General features: G+C 35.4%; 1 long non-coding RNA gene across 1 annotated transcript; it reads left to right on the top strand.

The window, feature by feature from the left end:
• Positions 1-1795: 1795 nt before the first annotated feature.
• On the top strand, positions 1796-18752 carry LOC120878686. Its single transcript, XR_005724611.1, has 2 exons — positions 1796-1843; positions 18384-18752. It is a non-coding gene; the product is annotated as an uncharacterized LOC120878686 (long non-coding RNA).
• Positions 18753-18832: the final 80 nt, after the last annotated feature.

The raw sequence follows: 18832 nt of genomic DNA on the forward strand, positions 1-18832 counted from the left end.
GTGTTGGTGTGTTTAATATTGTCCCAGAGGTCTCTGAGACTATCCTCAGTTCTTTTGATTGTTTTTACTTTATTCTGCTCTTCAGAAATTATTTCCACCATTTTATCTTCCAGCTCACTGATTTGCTATTATGCTTCATATATTCAGCTATTTATTCCTTCTAGAGTATTTTTAACTTAAGTAATTGTATTGTTTGCCTTTGTATGTTTATTCTTTAATTCTTCTAGGTCTTTGCTAATTGATTCTTGCATTTTCTCCATTCTGTTTCCAAGGTTTTAAATCGTCTTTGCTATCATTATTCTGAATTCTTTTTCAGGCAGTTTGCCTATTTCCTCTTCATTTATTTGGACTTCTGTGTTTCTAGTTTGCTCCTTCATTTGTGTAGTCTTTCTCTACCTTTTCATTGTTATAATTTTTTAAAACTTATTGTGTTTGAGGTCTCTTTTCCCAGGCTTCAAGGTTGAATTCTTTCTCCTTTGTTTTCTGCCCTCTTAAGGTTGGTCCATTGGTTTGTGTAAGCTTCATATACGGTGATGTTTGTGCTAAGTTTTTGTTTGTTTTCCCTCTGATAAGCAAGGCTGATTCAGGTGGTAATCCTATCTGCTGAAAGGTTAGTATTTTTGTTTTGTTTGTTGTTTAGATGAGGTGTCCTGCACAGGGTGCTACTGGTGGTGGGGTGATGCCAGGTCTTGTATTCAGATGGTTTCCTTTGTGTGAGTTCTTACTATTTGATACTCTCTAGGGTTAGTGCTCTGGTAGTCTAGGATCCTGGAGTCAGTGCTCCCACACCAAAGACTCAGGGCTTGTTCTCTGGTAAGGAATGAAAATTCCACAAGTGTTATTTTATGGCATTGAGTGAAACTAAAACAAATATCTATTATAAATGAAGGAGAAACCAAAGATGAACCCCAGAGTAATGGCAGTTACAAAATCAGGTAAATAATAATTAAAATGATGGAATATACACATATACATATACACCCATGAGCAACGTCAAAACAGTGCAACAAAAATAAAGTACAGTAGATTGATCTGGTGAGCAAAGGAAATGAAAAATTATATTTCCCATTTAAGAACAAAAGCAACTAATACACAAACTAGAAAACAAAACTAAATCAAAGTGTCAAGTGGGGAGTACAGCAATGAAAACAAAACTAACAAATACATTGAAATGAAGGGAAAGATGAGATGAAAGGAAAGAAAGAATAAATATGCAAAGTTAAATTAAGATGAAAGGAAAGAAAGAATAAATATGCAAAGTTAAATTGAGGTAGATGAAGAAGATTTATATATATTGAAGTTTAACTGCAAGGGGGAAAGAACAGTAGGAAAGGCAAACAAAGGAACAAATTCAAAAAAAAATATATAATAGGTTAAAAAAGTTTTAATTATAAAACAGAGAAAAAAGGGAAGAAAAAGAAAAAGAAAGAAAACTCTACAGAACTACAAGAGCCAAACATATAGACAGAAATTTATAACAAAAATAAAATAATTTGACTGAATATACATATGACATATACATATACACCCATAAGCAAAATCAAAGCAGTCTAATAAAAATAAAGATTGACCCAGTGAACAAAGGAAACCAAAAATTATGTCTGCTAGAATGAAACTAACTAAAGCACAAACTGAAAAACAAAACTAAAGCAAGGTACCAACTGGGGAACAAAGCAATGAAAATAATGTTAACAAATATTTAAGAAGAAAGAAAAGAAAGAATATATATATAAAGTTAAATAAAGATAGATGAACAAGGTTTATATACATTAAATATTAAATGCAAGGGGAAAAGAACAGTAGGAAGAGTAAACAAAGGAATAAATGTAGACAAAAATAATAGGTTTAAAAAATTTAAAATTAAAAAAGAAAAAACAAAAAGAAAAAAGGAAAGCACCACAGAAATGAAAAAGTCCAACGTAAAGGCAGAGGTTTATAGTAACCATTAAAAAAAAAAAAAAAAAAAGACTGAGAAAAAAAAATAAACCTCAAAAGCTTAATTAGATTTCATAGTGCCAACTAAATCAACAACTACAATGGGGTGAGGGGAGGGGAAAGAAAAAATCCAAAAGAATCTACAGAACAAGTCAAAACATAAGAATAACATGCTTTTCTTGAGTCACTGCTGTCAGAGTCCTTTGCCTCGCTGGGAGTCACAGTCTATCTCACCTCACTAGGATGCCCTCCAACACTTTGCTGATCTCTGGTCCTGCTGTGGGGGCAGCTCAAAGTCTAATCTGGTCCTACTCTTGTATGTTCTTGCCTCCAATGTCTACAGCTATCCGAACTAGTGTGTTTTCTTTGGTGGGATCTCTCAGTGACCTTTTATATATTCCGTAGACATAGAATCTGCCTAGTTGATCGTGTGGATTTAATCTGCAGCTTGTACAGCTGTGGGAAGGTTTTGGGTCTTCTTAGCCACACTGCCCCTGGGTTTCAAATTGTGGCTTTATTTTCACCTCTGCTTGTGGGTCATTCACTGGGGTTTGCTCCAGAGGCTGCCCTAGAGGAATTGGGTCTGCCCTGTGAGGTCCAGGTGTGGAGGTGGTGCAACTATATGAGTTGCAGAGGTTCTGGCCGACCTGGTATTCAGGGGAGTTGGTGGCTAGGGTAGCAGGGAATATAGTGCTCTAGTAGGGTATGGCAACGTGTAGGGGCACATACACTCCAGTATTCTTGCCTAGAGAACCCCTCTCTGACAGACAAGCCTGGCAGGCCACAGTCTACAGGGGCACAAATAGTCAGATACTACCGATGTGACCCTGTGCTCACAGGTGTAAGACTTTTTGCCTGTGGCAGCTCTACCCCAGTAAGAGTTGAGAATGAAGGTCATGCAGATGCTCTGCTTGCAGGGACTCTGATGACCCCAAACATTCAGGGACATGGACTGCTTCCACCATAGTAGTTATGGCCCTATCAAAGTCTTGTAGCTGGCTATCAGAAGGCCTCTTTGGCCAGTCTTTCTCCATAGGTCTGCCTGTTCAGGCATTTAAAGGGCTCCTTTGCCTGGAATTATTTTCTGTGTTCAGCACATCAGGCACATAGAGGGGCCCCCCTGGCTAGGGTCCTACTCTGTAGATCTGCACATCAGGGACTTAAAGGGGCACCCTGGGGGTGGGTCCTACTCTGTAGTTTAGGGTGTCAGTTGTTTGATGGGCTAGCCTCTCTATTGTTCAGCTGCCAGTGCTGGCATGTGGGGAGAGAGAGGCTATGGTGATGGCTCCACCCCCTACACATGACTCGGCAGTATTGCCTTGGATCCATGGCTGCCCCACTTTCCTCCACAGGCATTTCCCACCACAATCTCGTCCCTCACATCCCTGAATCTGTCTCTCCACAGTAAACAGCAGCCCTCTCCCTGTTATTGCTCCACAATCCCTAAAATCCAGCTCCCAGCCCCTATGCCTTCCAGGGGACCTGCATTCCTATACAGGATGTATATGGCTGCAACAAGGACTGTCTGATTCTCATTCCATTTAGGCTGCCACAGATCAGCTGTTTCACTCAGCCTTAAGTATTTCTCCTCTGACTCAGACAATTACCCCAATGTGGGGACTGGAACCCCCACTAGCCAAGGGCAGGTCCAGTCCTCCTAACACTTGCATTTTTTCCGCCTAGTTCCTTCATCCTACCGAATTTTGCATGGTTATTTATATTCTATTCCACTGGTCAGGTACTCCTGTCCACTCTCAGCTGGTGTTCTGCATTAAATTCTGTGTCTGAAGGTGTATTCCTGATATATCCATGGAGAGAGATATACTCCACATCCACCTACTCCTTGACCATCTTGTTCTCTCTTGAGTCTTTTTAAAATAAGTGACATGGGAGGGAGCGCATGTACAACCATGGTGGATTCATGTCAATGTATGGCAAAACCAATACAGAATTTTAAAGTAAAATTAAAAAATAAATTAAATAAATTAAATAAATAAATAAATAAATTAAATTAAATAAGTGACATGGGAGATTCCCAAATGATTTTTAAGGGGGGGGGTGGTTTCAGGATGGGGAACACGTGTATACCTGTGGTGGATTCATGTTGATGTATGGGAAAACCAATATAATATTGTAAAGTAAATAAATAAATAAATAAAATAAAATAAATTTAGATATACAGCAGAGTTTTAAAGGTAGAATTGAGTGTTTCCTTACATCTTTTTCCACTTTCCTAAAATGTTAAAATCTTAAATAACCATGGTACTTGTGTCAAAGTTTTTTAAAAAAGAAATATTGTTGGTACAGTGCCATCAGTTAAACTACAGACTTTATTCAGAGTTCTCCTGTGCACCATGCTGCATTTGTTCGATAAATCTTCTGTGATAATTTGTCCATTCTTCACTTTGTTTCATGACCTTTATGTGTTTGAAAAATACTAGTCTGGTGATTTGCAACACGTCACTCAGTTGAGATTTTTCTGATGTTTCCTCACGATCAAACTGAAGCTGTGACTTTGAGGAGGCACACTGAGAGGTGGTTTGAGGAGGCACACTGAGAGGTGGCATGACCTTCTTATAGGATAGTTTCCATTAACATGAGTTTTGCTGGTAAATGTTCATCTTGATTTCTATTTGAAAAGTGATGTGACTTAACTTGTATTTAAAAGTGCTATGCTGGCTGCTGGTCTGAGAACAGACTGTAGAGGAACAAGGGTATAGCAGGGAGATCAGTCAGGATGCTTTATTAGATTGTTTTAATTTATTAAAAATAGCCCAAGTGAAAGATGTAATTTCCACAGGAATGTTAGTAATGAACGTGTTAAGAAGTTGTGACATAGATTCCAGAAGGAACTCTTCATGAATCCTGGAAGGAATACAGGAAAGATTTTCTGATATAAACAAGGAACAAGAACATCTGTGATTTTATGTGGAGAAACAGAAATAATGAAGTCATTTACTAGACATATTCATGAAAGGAATAGATGGGGGTACAAGTAGAAATTTGCTTTTAGTCATGTGAATTTTGAAACACCTACTCAGTGCCCAGATGGACTAATTTCATAGAGTATGTTATATGACATTGGAGTTTGTATTTTGACTGGAAATATACATTTAGGAGTCATTTGTGTATAAATCATATAGAAAATCATTAAACTACATGAGTTCACCTAGATAGTGAGTGAATGTATGAAACCTAAAGACACAGACTCAAAACCATTTCCTACGTTTAGCCCTATTTATTATACTTTATTAGCAAACACAGTGTTATGGTATGTCATTAAGACACCAATAGTAGTCAGTTTATTTATTGAACAACTATTTGTTGACTGCCCAGGACACAATTGTGAACCAATTAGGAAGGTTTTCTGTTCCCATCGCACTTGTACTCTATACGCAGAGAATACAGAAGACAGTCAGCCAACAATGACATGTGTATTTAGAAGTTAAATCACTTGGTGTACTGGCAAGGATGAACATAAAACAATGAGAAGAAAGAAACTTACTGTTTTGTCCATGAAGGCCTGAGGGGATGGTATCAAGCTGAAACTTCAGTGTCAAGGAAGCGACTGAGAGGAAATATAAGTGGGATGGGTGAGTATAAAGATCCTTACAAGCACAAAATGAAGAGCCCCAGAAAATTAACGTCTAGGAGTTTATTCTGTGGAAATGTTCAATGCAAGGAACTTCAAAGAAGAAATTGCATCCTACTCAAGGAGAAAAATCTAGAAACACTTTAATGTTGTTAATATGAAACTAGGTAAACAATTAAGAATCATTGTAGTGGGAGGTATTATATAATATGTTATTTAATTACTAAGTTGTGTCTGACTCTTTGGGACCCCATGTACTTGTAGCCCACCAGGCTTCTCTATTCACGGGATTTCCCAGGCAAGAATAGTGGGTTGCTATTTCCTTCAAAAGGGGATCTTCCCAACCCAGTGATTGAACCCAGGTCTCCTGCATTGTTGCCAGACATTTGATCTACTAGGGAAGTCCCAGTGGAAGGTATGGTAACCATTGAACAAGACAAAATATATCTATATGTGCTCATATATTAGCATACATTTTTATGTTTTTAAATATTATTTAGGTATGAAAAATATTATTTGATAATATGTGGTCATAATATTATTTTTGCTTTAAGAATAAAGATTCTATCCATATAATATTTCTGAAGGAATCTAAAGAAACCATTAGTAATAATTATCCATGAGTGAAACAGCTTGAGTCTTATTCTTCCTTAGAAAGCCTTCTGGGTAATTTCCAATATGTACCTACTTTGTTTTTAAGGTAATTCCAGAAAGATTACTTTAAATGTGAAATATCATTAAAACCATGCAATGTGGGCAGATCCAACTTGCACTGATATTTCCCTCTATATGCTGTTTCATTTTGTCCTTTTGTTTTCCTATTTAGCCCACATTCACACAGCTCCATCTCTGGAGTAGCTTTATGGCCTATCCTCATGTCTTTCCTAGATGGAATTTGCACTATGTCAATAATGCTCACGGCGAGCTGTTTGCAGCTGGTTAGCAGTTGCTGGACTGGGCTTGGAGAACAACCTAGATGTCCAAGACAACAATGTTGATCTTGGTACATATATTGAAAATAGGAACAGGAAGGATAAGCAACAGAGGAGTAATCTGAAAAAGCTTAGAGGGTTTAAATTGACAATAAGTATAAAGAAGAGATTCAAAATGAATGAGTACATGGGATACAGAAAATATATTTTCATTGGTTATTGCAATAAAATGACATTTTATTTTATTTTTTTTTAAATGACATTTTAAATTTAAAGTTTTGAGATGGAAAATATCGTGGAATATTCCTGAAAATTCAAGGTGTTCAGAAGTGTTTGCCAAAGAGGAATGGGAGTGATTTTCTTCATAAACCTCTAGACAGAATTCCCAATGTATATATTTCTTTTTTAAAAAATATTTAATTTTTAATATTTCTTTCTAGTATAATTGATTTAAAATATGTGTTACTTTCAGGTGTACAGCAAACCGATTCTGTTATACATACATATATCTATTTTTCAGATTCTTTTCCCAAATAGGTTATAAAATATTGAGTAGAGTTCCCTGTGCTGTACAGTATGTTCTTGTAGGTTACCTATAACATGTATAGAACTGCATATCTATTAATCCCAAATTTCTAATTTATCTCTTCGCTCATTCCCCTTTGGTAACCATAAGTTTGTTTTCTATCTGTGAGTCATTTTTGTTTTGCAAATAAGTTCATTTGTATAAGTATTTTTAGACTCCATATATACACATTTTCCTGTGATATCTGTATTTTTCCGTCTGGCTTACTTCATTTAGTATGAAAATATCTAAGCATATATTTTTGTGTTACAGGTAGTTCCCATCTTTCAGGAAACAAAGAGTATCCAGTGATTGGAAACTCCTTAGAGTAGGGGAAGTGAGCCCTCAACAAGCCACTCTGCTGGTCATAAGCCAGTCCAGAAAGCTCTGCCAACTGCAGGCACCTAAGTGAGTTTTCAGTTTCCTCAAGATGCTTTGCTGACTGATAACCACTTCAGTCCCTCAGCCTTCATGCTGGGCCAGGGTCAGGAGTGCACCTGAGAAAGTGAGCTGATACTCTTAACAAGATGTGCTTCTGTGCCTGAGACTCACCCTTTTATTTCCAGTGCAGTGGAGCTGAATATCCGAGATCTCTGTTTTAATTTTTTCATAGCTTCAGCTGTTTTAAATGCTAAAGAGATTGTGAGGATTGACATGTAGATAATGAATATTTTAAATAGTTGATTTTTACAGGGTGACTAAGTTTCTGATCTTAATTATACTTTCTAATATCCTTGTAGTTCATGGTACTTTGCTTAAATTTTATTTCTTTTTGCCTATGAAGAATATTGAATGACTGGCAGTGACCCCTAAGAATAAATGAGTATTTAATGGCAATACTGCAAATGAAGAGGGACTCAAACTTGCATTATGAACTAGGAATTATTGTTAAAAATACAACCATACAACAATCCTAATACATATTAATGTGGTATATATTACAGTTAATAATATATTATTGATGTTTATTAAACATTCTTGAATGATTGAACAAGTGTCTATATTAAATTTCTTCTGGCAAAGACAAAATGTTCATCGAAGCACTGTTTATAATAACCAGGACATGGAAACAACCTAGATGTCCATCAGTAGATGAATGGATAAGAAAGCTGTGATACATATACAGAATGGAGTATTACTCAGCCATTAAAAAGAATATATTTGAATCAGTTCTAATGAGGTGGATGAAACTGGAGCCTATTATACAGAGTGAAGTAAGCCAGAAAGAAAAACACCAATATAGTATACTAACACATATATATGGAATTTAGAAAGATGGAAATGATAACCCTGTATGCGAGACAGCAAAAGAGACACAGATATATAGAATGGACTTTTGGACTCTGTGGGAGAGGGAGAGAGTGGGATGATTTGGGAGAATGGCATTGAAACATGTATACTATCATGTAAGAAACGAATCTCCAGTCTAGGTTCCGATACAGGATACAGGATGCTTGGGGCTGGTGCACGGGGTTGATACAGAGAGATGATATGGAGTAGGTGGTGAGAGGGGGATTCAAAATTGGGAACTCATGTACACCCGTGGCTGATTCATGTCAATGTATGGCAAAACCAATACAGTATTGTAAAGCAAAATAAAGTAAAAACAAACAAACAAACAAACAAAAACTAATGCCTTCCATCAAAACAAGTGAACATCACATAGTCAGAACTTTGGCTGAAGATTGAAATGTCACAAAGAGACAGATAAATTAAAAATATATATATGAGAACACCGTTTTCAAACACATTCTTATGAGAAGTATAGAATTCTAATACTTATACCAAATACCAATAAGAATCCTATATTCATGGAAGGCAATCTATAAGACTTAGCTCAATGGCAACTTTGTTACATAGGTATGTATGGACGATTTCACCACAGTTAGCTTTCATTTGAAAGAAACTAGAATTTTTCATATTTTGTGTAAGGAAATTTGAGTCTCCTCTTTGAAGCCTACAATATGTGAAGAAGAAAATTATTTTTAGGCATTTTGATTTATGAATACATTTTTCTAATACACAAAGTAGTTTACTGAGTTAATTTATTTTTGACCTGAAATGAAACTTTACATGATATTTCTTTTTTTCTTTTTTATTTTTATTTTATTTTATTTTTACTCTTTATTTTTTATTTGTTTATTTTACTTTACAATACTGTCTTGGTTTTGCCATACATTGACATGAATCTGCCACATGTGTACATGAGTTCTCAATCCTGAACCCCCCTCCCATCAACCTCCCCATATCATCTCTCTGGGTCATCCCAGTAATATTTCGAGTGAAAATAAAATACTACATTAATCCACTAATTTTCACAATTTAAGAATTTACAGAAAATGCATTATCTACTAAAGCAATCAAAGATTCATCTGCTATAGAGATGCTTTAATATCACTGAGGAATATATATTAAGTGGTTTAGCTTTCATCTTTTAGTGATATTCTCTGACTGAATTTATATTGTGTTGTATGGGTACAATTTAACCAATTATAACTCAAGTGTCAGTAGCTTTGTTCTGTAGGACATATGATTTATTTCAATACACATTTAGCTACTGCATTTGCAATTGCTTATGTTTATTAAATACTGACAGTATCTGTGAAAATAAAACCGACAGTAAACTATGCAATCATTTTTATTAATAGGGTGCATTACACAATTGTAAAATAAATTCCAACCATTAAAACAAATGAGAAGTTTTCAAATATGATAAGACATAGACTTCATAATTACTGAAATCCATACACAAAGAAAACACATTCATAGCTTTAAAAATACTCATTAATATTTTGGTAATTCATAACAGAAGAACAATAATTCCCCAGATTAGCAATATAGGCATCATCTGAAAATTTGCTATAAATACAAATTCTAGTCCCATTCCATGCAGAAGGCTCTTGAGAGTCCCTTTGGACTGCAAGCAGATTAAACCAGTTGAAGGATATCAACGCTGCCTATTCATTGTAAGAACTGATGCTGATACTGAAGCTCCAGTACTTTGGCCACCTCATGAGGAGAGCTGACTCATTAGAAAAGACCCTGATGCTGGGAAAGATTGAAGGGAGGAGGAGAAGGAAGCGACAGAGGATAAGATGGTGGGATGGCATCACTGAGTCAATGGGCATGAGTTTGAGTAAGCTCCTGGCATGTGGTGAAAGACAGAGAAGCTTGGCATGCTGCAGTCCACAACATCAGAAAGAATCGGACATGATTGAGCTACTGAACAATAAAAAACAAAGCCCCACTCACTGAATCAGAAACTCCAGAAATAAACAGAGTAATCTGATGTACTCTTAATATAGAAGAAAAATGTGCCACTAGAGTGGACCGAAGGAAATTCAGACAACAAAACCAAATGCACCTATAGATCACTATCATTAGTAGTCTTCCTTCTGAAATAATCCTTGTTGTTATCAGTAGGTAGTTCAAGATCTGACTCAGCATCATTGTTACCTTATACCCTTTACCACATCTGGCTGACAGGACGTGTGTACTTCCACCAGCCAGCACTAGATCTTTGTCCTAAGGTAGCCTTCAGGCTGCCAGAATTTCTCTGTTTCACCTTAGCTGAGCATTTACGGAAAGTGAGAGCACCCATGTTACCTTGAGCAGGTTTAATGAATAATTAGGGTGTGTAAATGCTCTTGCTCTCTTGCTTTTCCTAAAGACATTCTGAAAGATGATTCACACTGTCTCCAGATCTCCCTGGTGAGATCCAGCCAGTGATTCTTCCCCAGACTTTTCTTGGGAGCACCCTCCCCACTTCCTGCCTTATTCATTCTCTCTCTCCTAGTCCTACTTCTCACCTCTCCACCAGCTCTCCTAGGAATAATTCTTATTCTCTATCACATGAACCCTTATCTCGGTATCAACTTTTTGGGAACCGAAAGCAGACGGATTCCCTATTTCTTTAGAGAAACAAAACAAAACAAAACAAAAATAGCTTTATGTTAAAGATCATCTGACCTTTTGTCATGACACCTGTTTGCATGAGTGTTTTGTGTTTTATGACACTTTTTTAAATAGACTTTATTTAAAAAAAAAACAATGTAAATATACAGAAATATTGACAAAAATGGTACAGAGAATTCCCATATGCACTGTACCTCGTTTCCACTATTGTTAATATTATGTTGGTATCAGCACTTGTGACATTTAACAAAGTAATATTTATACATTATTGATATTAACTAGTAAGGACTGTGTTTTTGGCTAAATTTTACTCATCCTCCAATTCTTAGCTCATGCTTAATATTGGTTCTTATTTGTCTTCAATTCATTCACTTAAATTTCACCCACTTAACATTCACTCATCACTCTCCTTCCTTTATTTTACTAAACTCTTATTATACATACCACAAATCGTTCTAATAGGTATAAGGCAGTGAATCAAGTATATTGGGTCTAAACTATCTTATTCTAAGCTATCCATTCTAAAAAAATGAATAAATGTATACAAATATAACTTCATATAGTAATAAGTGCTACAAAGAAAGTAATAATAAAGTACAGTACTTTTAGAGAAAAGTGGGGCTTCCCTGGTAGCTCAGTTGGTAAAGAATCTGCCTGCAATGTAGGAGACCCCAGCTTGATTCCTGGGTTATGAACATCCCCTGGAGAGAGGAAAGACTATTCACTCCAGTATCTTTGCCTGGAGAACTCCATGGAAAGAGGAGCATGGCAGGCTACAGTCCATGGGAGTCACAAAGAGTCAGATATGACTGAGCAATTTTCACTCTACTTTAGAGAAAAAGATCCTTTGGGAGAGGAAGTTCTATATAAATTTTTTCTGTGCAGTGCCATCAGAGTTGACACCTGAATGCTTAGTGTGAGGCAACCATGGGAAAATCTGCAGAATAGAGGTTCCAACAGAGGGAATGAAAATTCCAAGGGGTCTAAAGTATACCCAATGTATCTGGAAACAGCCAAATCTAAAGCAAACAACAACAAAACCAGTGTGTCTAGAAGGCAAGGGGGAAGAGGAGTACTAGGTAAGGAGGGAGACTTAAGTGAGGGCTAATCTGATGAGGTTGTCAGAAAGAGAAAGCACTATTGAATTGATTCCAAGCCAATGAGACATCAATGAAAAGTGAAAGTGTTGCTTGCTTAGTCATGTCTAACTCTTTGCTACCCCATGGACTGTAGCCTGTCAGGCTTCTCTGTCCATGGAATTCTTCAGGCAAGAACACTGGAATGGGCATCCATTCCCTTCTCCAGGGGATCATCCCAACACAGGGATTGAACCTGGGTCTCCTGCATTGCAGGTGAATTTGGAGAAACGAGAGAGATATTAATAATTAGGGAATGAATTGCAAAGGGTATCATATGAGGTGTGCTCCTGCTTAGTTGCTCAGTTGCGTCCTCCTCTTTGTGACCTTTTGAACTGTAGGGAATTTTACAGGCAAGAATACTGGAGTAAGCTGTCATTTCCTCCTCCAGGAGATATTCTCAACCCAGGAATGGACCATGTGTCTCCTGTGTCTCCTGCATTGCAGGCAGATTCTTCCCACTGAACCACTGGGGAAGTTCGATGATCATATGAGGTTATCAACTTTTTAAAATGTCATTCTGAAGAATAGATTGGGGCATATAGGAGTACAGTGAGAGGAAAGAGGCTAGATGGAGATCTCATGCTTATCTTTTCAAATATGTGTAGCTCTTGGTTCTCATTTGTGGCATAATTCTGTATTTCTTCTTAGAATAAGAACCATTTATATATAGGTGCCAATTCTAATATTGTTTGTCCTCAACATATCTAATATATTTGACTCATTGTTGAAAGAAGTAAAGTATTTCTAAAACCTAAGAGCTAGTTAATACCAGTAACAATTTTTTTAATGTTTTTTTTAATATAAAGTAAAAAAATAATAATAATAATGATTTATTTATTTTAATTGGAGGTTAATTACTTTACTATATTGTATTGGTTTTGCCATACATCAACATGAATCTGCCACAGGTATACACGTGTTCCCCATCCTGAAACCCCCTCCCTCCCCGTACCATCCCTCTGCATCATCCCAGTGCACCAGCCCCAAGCATCCAGTATCATGCATTGAACCTGGACTGGCGATTTGTTTCATATATGATATTATACATGTTTCAATGTCATTCTCCCAAACCATCCCACCCTTTCCCTCTTCCACCGAGTCCAAAAGCCTGTTCTATACATCTGTGTCTCTTGCTGTCTCACATACAGGGCGAGACAATTGTTTTTATTTTTAGAGGGAGACAACTCAGCAAATCAAAATCTCTTTCTAACTCATGTTCATCAAATCTACTGTATCAATAAATTTTATATTTAATTTCCTCTGTTATTTTTCCTCAGTGAGTTAGAACAGAATTACTTAAGCATGTTTTACTTAGTTTTATTTATTTCTCAGCTGTTCAAAAACCTTGATACATTTTTAATGCTATCTTTGCTAATTCATCACATGATTTTAATAGGAAAATCTCAGAAGCACATGAATATTCTATATATATTTGATAGGGGATAAGGGCAATTGCCTTACATGGGGATCTGTATTTATACTCTACATTTTCATCTGAGAATCTTGATTGCATTCTTTCTTTTCACAATAACTCTAAATTGTTAATTTTAAATTAGATAATTAATCATTTATCACCTTGAGTTTTGTATGTTTGTTATATATTTATATGTATATCCACATATTTAATTTATATTTATAATCTTACCTTTTCACTTCATTTAAAACTTAGAAAACAAGCTGATATTAACTTGACTTTTTTTTTTAAAGCAGCAAGCTAATAAATAGTATAAAATTTTATTGTACTATATACTAAAGCATTTTTTTAAAATTCTGGTTGTTTTTGAAAATCCAAAATTATTTTTTAAAACAAATAATTATTAATTCTTTCTAATTTTTTTCACTTGGATTTTCACACAAATTTATTTAACTGACTTCAGATATATTTAAAATAATGGAATACTGAGACTCAATAATCTGCTCATGATCTTTATCCCTTCTGAGGTAGCTTACTTCCATTATTTATGAGCCAGGGGAGTGATCTTTGAATAAAGTATACACTCCTGTGGTCAGAAGAATATGTAAGTAAGAAGATAACCATTCCTTGTCCCTTTCCTCAAGTGATACTCCCCAAAGGGCATTTCATATTTCTTGCTGCAATATGACTTTGAATATTGACTGTTCTTGAATTTTCAAACTATTTGATACTGGATGTTTGGGGCTGGTGCACTTGAGACGACCCAGAGGGATGGTATGGGGAGGGAGGAGGGTTCAGGATGGGGAACACGTGTATACCTGTGGCAGATTCATGTTTATGTGTGGCAAAACCAATATAATATTGTAAAGTAATTAACCTCCAATTAAATAAATAAATTTATATTAAAAATTATTTGGTTGAAATGGCTTATATATTCATCAACATTGATTATGAACAGTCATCATAATTGGAATATTTCCCCTGGGATGATATCAGAGCAGCAGAAATTTTCTATTGTTTCTCACTGATTCCTATACAGGAACAAAATTATAAATGAAAATGTTTACTAAATTTGACAGTGTCAAATTGTCTTTCTAGATTATCTGGCTCCTGTTTTATTTTTTTCAGTGAAATGAAAAAAATTCTGAGTCAGTCATTTTCCTGTGGTTACTTAAATAAAATAGGCAAAAATTTAATTTTAAATTAATTTTAACATACTTTGGCCCTTATAAAATTATTAATTTATTTCTAAACAAGATCCATGTTTTATTTTGTTATAAATTTCTATTTTATAGTTTATTAGATATTTCAATACAGTAAATTGCTTAAAATGCTTTCTCATTAATGGCATCCCATACACTATAAATGCATGTATTAATTAAAACATAAAACCACTGATTAAAACAAATAGGCTACATTTTTGTCTCTGACTATATATCAAACATTTTTAAAGGTTGAATGGCTTTGCATATTATTTTCCTAAGTTAAAAGTATTTGTTATAAAGCAATTGTACTCTAAGGAAAAAACAAGCTAGAGATACTTAAGGGAGATAGTTTATTTAATGGAAATTACATACGTTTATGTGGTTGAATTAGCTGATTCAAAGTAAGGTCAAATTTGTGTGATTTATCTAATTTTTAAGTTACTTTCAACCTGCTGAAAAGCTGTGACCAAACACTGCTTAAGAACTGTTCAAGAAAATTAATCAGTGGCTCAGATGGCAAAGAACCTTCCTGCAATGTGGAAGAGCTGGGTTCGATCCCTGTGCTGGCAAACCACTTCCAGTATTCTTGCCTGGAGAATCCCCATGGACAGAGGAGCCTGGTGGACTATAGTCCTGCCAATCGGGTTCCAAAGAATCAGACATAGCTGAGCAACTAAGCACTCACACACAGTCTCAAAACTATATGTACATATATGTTGGAAAATAAAAATGGCCTGAAAATTCATTCTCAAAAGACATTTAGTAAAGTATTAAATATACAAAACAGAAAATAAAAATATAAATAAGTATTTCATCATGATATGTTTGTTTATATGTTGATATAGAACATTATTTATGAAATAATTTAAATACAAGTGAAAGTGTTAGTCACTCAGTCATGTCCTACTCTTTGCAACCCCATGGACTGCAGCCCATCAGTCGCCTCTGTTCATGGGATTCTCCAGGCAAGAGTACTGGAGTGGGTTGCCATTCCCTTCTCCAGGGGATCTGCCTGACTCAGGAACTGAACCTGGATCTCCTACATTGCAGGCGATACAGCAGGGGTACTCACGTGACCTCAGCTAACCCCACAAATTCTCCACCTCTCCTCATGGTGGCAAAGTGTGCATCTCAGGAGATCCTGTGTGTGACAGACGAGCCCACCATCTCAGTGCCTCAGGTAATGAATCAACAAGAGTGGCAGCAGTGAAGCATCAATGACCCTGGAGGCATAGGTTGCACCTCTAATGGAAGTAGTAGAAGCTGTAAAGTGCTATCTCTCAGATACAATCAGAGGAAGCTCAGATAAGATAAAGCAAGAATTATCACACCTCCTACTGGAGAAACAGAAGATAGCACTCTGATTTCTAATCTGTCGAATCTTTAGAATCAGGTAGAAAGATGTTTGAGATTTCTAATGTGCCAACAGAGTAACAACTTATCAAGCACCATGATGAACCACAGCAACACAGCATCATGAAAGGAAAATGACTGTTCCCTAGAAACCAAACTTAAAAGTTATGAAACATCGTGATACAACTGATAGATAACTCAAAAGAACTGTCATGAAAAAACTAAGCAAAGTCACAGGAAAACAAACAAGCAAACAAAAAATAGTTCTATGAGCTAAGAAACAAATTTAACAAACAGGAGTTTTTTACCAAAGAGATTGAGTTTGATCTCAATCTCAAAGAATTTCAATCTCTGCAAAAGGACACAACAGATTCTGGAGCTGAAGAACTCAATAAACAAGATGAAGAATACATTAGAAAGCATTAGAAACACAGAAGACCATATGGAAAAGAGAATTACTGAGCAGGAAAACAAAGGTCTAGACCTTCCACAAATAGAAGAGGAAAGAGGATCAAAATATTTTTTTTAAATGAAGAAATTATACAAGAGCTATCTCTTTTAAGAATAACTTTAGGGCAATGGTGTTCCAGGAGGAGGAGAATAAGAGAAGGAAGTAGAAAGTGTATTTCAAAAACTTAGTAGCTGAGAAGTTCCCAATCATGAGAAGGAACTGGGTATAAAATCCATGAAGCTAAGAGAACATCTAGTTATTTCAATGTAAAATGAAAATTTCCAAGACATATTAAAACTGTCAAAAGTTAATGACAAAGGAAGAATTTTAAAGGCAGCCAAGGGAAAATTGATACCAACCTACAAATTATTGCCTATTTAGACAATCAACATATTTCTCAGAAGAAATTCTACAGGCCATTAGGCAATTGAATGTCATTCCCAAAATACTGACAAATAAAAGCTGTCATCCAAGAATATTCTACTCAGCAAAGTTATCCCTTATGTATAAAGGAGAAATAAAGGTTTTTCCAGACAAAAGTTGAGGGTGTTCAGCACCACTAGATCTGCCTCAGACAAAATTGAATGGAGCTCTAGTACTTGAAATGAAAACACAAAAGTACAGGACATTTGAGTAAAGTGATGAACAGACAGAAATATAAAATTGTAAATCCATATCAGAATACCTTTTTCAACATTTTATTACAGCATAACAGTTAAAAGAGAAAAAAAAAAGTCAAAAAATACCCACTTCAATTTGGTTACAAACTCACAACATAAAAAGGGATAATCTGAGACACCAAAAGCAAAAATGAGCAGGGGAAAAAGAATGAAACATTTAAGGGTAAATGAAAATAAGATGCTATCAGCAGGAAAAAACACTGAGATATTGAGACATCTTTAGATGCCACAGTATAATCGTAATACATAAATCTAAATTACAGAGATGAAAGCACACACACACAAAGAAACCGAGAACAACATCACAGAAAGCCACCAAATAAAAATGTCAGCGAGAAGCATAAGTAAAAAAGAAGAAATGAAAGTATGGAGCAACCAGATAATAAAAGATAAAAGGGCAGCACTAAATCTTCATCTATCTATATTCACCCTAAATATAAATGGATTGATCATGAATCAACAGACACAGAGTGGTTAAATTGATCTAAAAACAATATCCAAGTATATGCTGACTTCAGGAGTCTCATCTGAGCTCTCAGGGAAAACATAGTCTCAATGTGAAATGACTGAAGATGATACTCTGAGAAAATGACAGCCAAACAAAACCACAGCAACCACACTCAGGTCAAACAAAACAGACTTCAAGTCAGAAAAAATGAATGGTGTATAACGATGAGAAAAATTCATTAAAAGATATAACAGTCATTAATATGTAGGTAACTAATATAGAAAGTTATTATGAAACTAATAACCAAAGGAGGATTTAGTAGTAAACTAAGAATAGAGTGCTTATTTGAATTAGGCCACGAAGCATGCACACACTGCCCATCACCATCCTCAAATAAATATGATGCATTTAAACCTATTCACACATATCAATTATATGAGAGGAGACAAGTCATAACAAGGTAAGCATACTGGAAAGTGTGCTTGGACAAACCAAGATATAGCTTAAACAAAGCACCTAGTTTATACCTAGAAGATTTCATGTATTATGAATATCTGGAACTAAACCTAGCCCATAACTCTATTGCCAATTAAATAACAAAAATAAGATAAAATAAAACATTGGCCCACTACTCTATAGTATAGGAGATAGAAATTTTAAACATGGCACTATAGAGAAATTTATATTAAAAAAATATTAATAAAAGAAAATTAAAAAAAAAGAAAGTATTGCAAGGGAACAATGAAAGAAAAAGTACAAAAAAGCAAAGATTACTCCTTGTACCTTTTGCATAATGAATTAACTAGCAAAGGCTTAACAAAATGAACTTTAGCTAAGTAACCTAAACAGTTTACCAAGAACCAACTTATCTATGTGGCAAAATAGTGAGAAGATTTGTAAGTAGAAGTGACATGCCCAACGAGCCTAGTGATAGCTGGTTGTTCAGCTTTAAAAATACCAAAAAATCCAAATAAATAAAGAAATCCCACGTGTATGTTTAAAAGTTAGTCTAAAAAAGGTACAGCCTTTTAGAAATGGATACAACCTTAACTAGAGAATAAGATCCAACAACACCATAGTAGGCCTAAAAGCAGCCACCAATTAAGAAATCATTAAAGCTCAACAATAAAATGACATTAATCCCAATAATAAATAATCAACTCCTAGTCCTAATACTAATCTATTAAAAATAGAAGTAATAAT

This window comes from Oryx dammah, unplaced genomic scaffold (assembly GCF_014754425.2).
Source record: "Oryx dammah isolate SB20612 unplaced genomic scaffold, SCBI_Odam_1.1 HiC_scaffold_19, whole genome shotgun sequence".
NCBI lineage: Eukaryota > Metazoa > Chordata > Mammalia > Artiodactyla > Bovidae > Oryx > Oryx dammah.